Source organism: Acyrthosiphon pisum, chromosome X, assembly GCF_005508785.2.
Source record: "Acyrthosiphon pisum isolate AL4f chromosome X, pea_aphid_22Mar2018_4r6ur, whole genome shotgun sequence".
NCBI lineage: Eukaryota > Metazoa > Arthropoda > Insecta > Hemiptera > Aphididae > Acyrthosiphon > Acyrthosiphon pisum.
The window spans coordinates 2,130,215-2,133,236 of record NC_042493.1 but is presented as its reverse complement, the minus strand read 5'-3'; positions in this window follow the sequence as shown (position 1 = coordinate 2,133,236).

Sequence of the window (3,022 nt, the reverse complement as noted above, 5' to 3'; positions counted from 1 at the left end):
GGAGTGACGGGGTGATAAAATGTCGAAAAAGTGAAAACGGCGTAAAAAGCGTAATATTTTTCGAAAAACGTTTAGTTTTGAAACATTTGAAAACCAACCCGCCCACCGCCGCGGCGAAGGTACGCGATTGGACGCGTTAAGGAACGGGAACGGGTCGGGCGGACTGTAGAAACGGAGCGGTGTTTAATTTTTTACGCCACGGGTTCACTATAGCCGGCGTTTTCTGTTCCATTGGTACAATATACCTAGGGGGCGCCACGGTTCTCGGAATCTTCATATTATAGTATAGGACTAGCTTCCAGTGTGCCTCGATTCCGGGCGTTGTGGAAGCCGCCTCCGGCGCCTTCGTGGTGGTCAAGTGAAAATCATTTCACGGGAAATTAAAAAAAAATTAAACCGTACTGAAAACTGTGACTTTGAGTGTCTAGCGGTCTTATCTCGTCTGGTGTAATACCGTGCCCTGCTGTATGCCCGGTTCTGTTTTGTTGACTGTATAAGAATTGTAATCGAATGTCTAGCTATCAATCATCGCTGTATGCAAATCTAAGAGGTATAGGGCATCTGCGTAAGGCAGATTGGACGCATTTCCCGTCGCATCCTAGATGTAAGTGAAAATCGGGGGCCTGTGGCTTTGAGCGGGTACCGAATTTTGGTGCAAGTCATTTGTGATAAGGATTAGAGATAAAGCTTGGCGGAAATGTTTAAAATTCAAGTCTAGATATTCGTCACTCACGATCTAAATTGACTGAAAACTTCTTACGTTTGTCCTCTGCTTTTGGTTGTTAAAAAGTGTAGGATTGATAGCTGTATTTGATTGTCTTGCTATCAGTCATCAAATCACACAGGTAGGCAATCCGATTGCGTCGGATCGCAGACGATGGGCGAATCCTATAATAAAAGGTAGACAATCCACCTGCGGTGGATTGCGGACCCCGTTACGTGCGTACGTATAACTGCAGGGTTTTTTTTATTGATTTTTTTTTACAGCACAAACTTATTCCCAACTTGGGTTATAGTAGGGAATTTGTCCACACATACCAAACCCTACGGACTGTTATCCGTTAAACTGTCAGGTGAGCCCTAGCCCCACCTCCCCAAAGCTGTATTTCTAAACAATTTTATAGGTACTGTTAAAAACAAAATTACAAAAAAAAAAAAAATCATCGACATTTTCTAAAGATTATGACTTGCAGGTCACCCTCTAATCATGTCTCTGGATCCGCCCCTGTAAACTGGCACAGTTGTACTACTTAGTACCTCCTAACCTACTGTCTCTTTCATAAGACTGCATAATATGGGTACTCAGAAAGTCAAAAACGGTATGTAAAAACATATAAATTCCGACTCTCTACACTCGACACACAAATAAATAATTTTATATTAATGCACTATTTTTATTTTACATTTGTAAATATAAGTAATAATACTTACTAAGTAATATTTACTTGAAATAGATAATTTGTAATAATAATTTGTTTATAAAAATAAAAACAATCAATTGGCTAGGTACCTAATTTCTTTATAATTTTTGAAAAATACTTTTACATCAAATAAAAGTCAAAACAATAATTTTGACTGAATTAAAATGCGGTAGACCACTACAACTTTTACAAAGAAAAATGTTTAGGATATGTTTAAGTAAAACTACTTTAATTGGTTCAACTAAAAAAAACTCTAATCTATATGTCCGTGGTCCATACGTAAATCGTGCATCAATACTGACTTACCCGATGTAGGCCGAATTTTCTCCCACCACTCGGCAACGACTCATTGGCGCAGCTAGGGGGGTGCACAGGGGACTTGTGCACCCCCGAGTTTAAAATGGGCACCCCCAAAATATAAAAGACTAAAATCTATAATATTTTGATTATTTTGAAGTAAAAATTATCAATAAATACAAAAAAGTTGTACCTATTGGTGTATATTGAGGAGCATAATAAGTGACTAAGTGAGTACTTCACTAATTCACTATTATGTTCCAACCATAGACCAATACACTAAGTTTTTATTAACTTAGTTTATAGGTCTATGGTTCCGAAATTCCCTGCTATAACAGTATAACAAATAATCTTTAGCTTAGGTAGGTATTTTATGTTGTATAGAACAGGTCACAGTTATGTTGTTATTACTTAATTGTGTAACATTGATCATACCTAATAATATTCAACAAATTAACTTAGAAAACAAGATAAAGATATTTCTCTTTATCTTTGGCAGAATAAAAGACTGCCCATGAATGTGAGCACGTTTTTATTGTTTCCTTGTTTATAATTAAGTATTATAGTTTATAAAACAAGCCTATATTTTAGATAACATAAATACAATAAAAGTTATTTGCTTCTAAACATTTTGTATTTTTTCATTTGCTTATAAAAAATGATTGGATAGTGCTATTAAAAAAAACGTTGTTGCACAGATAAAGTTTTTCTGTACGTGATGTGAAAATTGGGTAGTCTACAATAAATATGGTGGGAGAAAAGTTGTCCCACGTAAAACACTTTTTGCTATGTTTTACATTTAAAAGACGGAGACAACACATGCGGGTGTGGCATCCTCTTAATCTACAGATATTAACAAGACGACTAGATGAAATAACTTTTGTTGAAATCAATATTTTTAATTATTTTTATGTTATTTTTTATATTTTTTATATATTTTTATAGTCTTTTGAGCTACACGTATAATATTATAAAAAAAATATTTTTATTTTTAAATACTGAAAATAAAAAATTGAAATTTAATTGAAATTTATTGGAAAAATTTAAAATGGCCAAATTGTGAATCTGATAATAAGAATAATTTTAATGGTAATAAAAACATTTATCTAAGTCAAGTAGTTAATTTTTTAGAATATTTTAAAATATCAATATGTTTTTGAGTAAATTAATTTAGAATGTAATAACTTTTTTTCAAAATATTTTTGCCACGATTTTTGTCATACTTTAAGTACCGTAATTTTTTTTTTTGTCAGATCTTCCTGTTATATCCTCTATACCCTCAAAAATATAGATCTAGTTGCGCC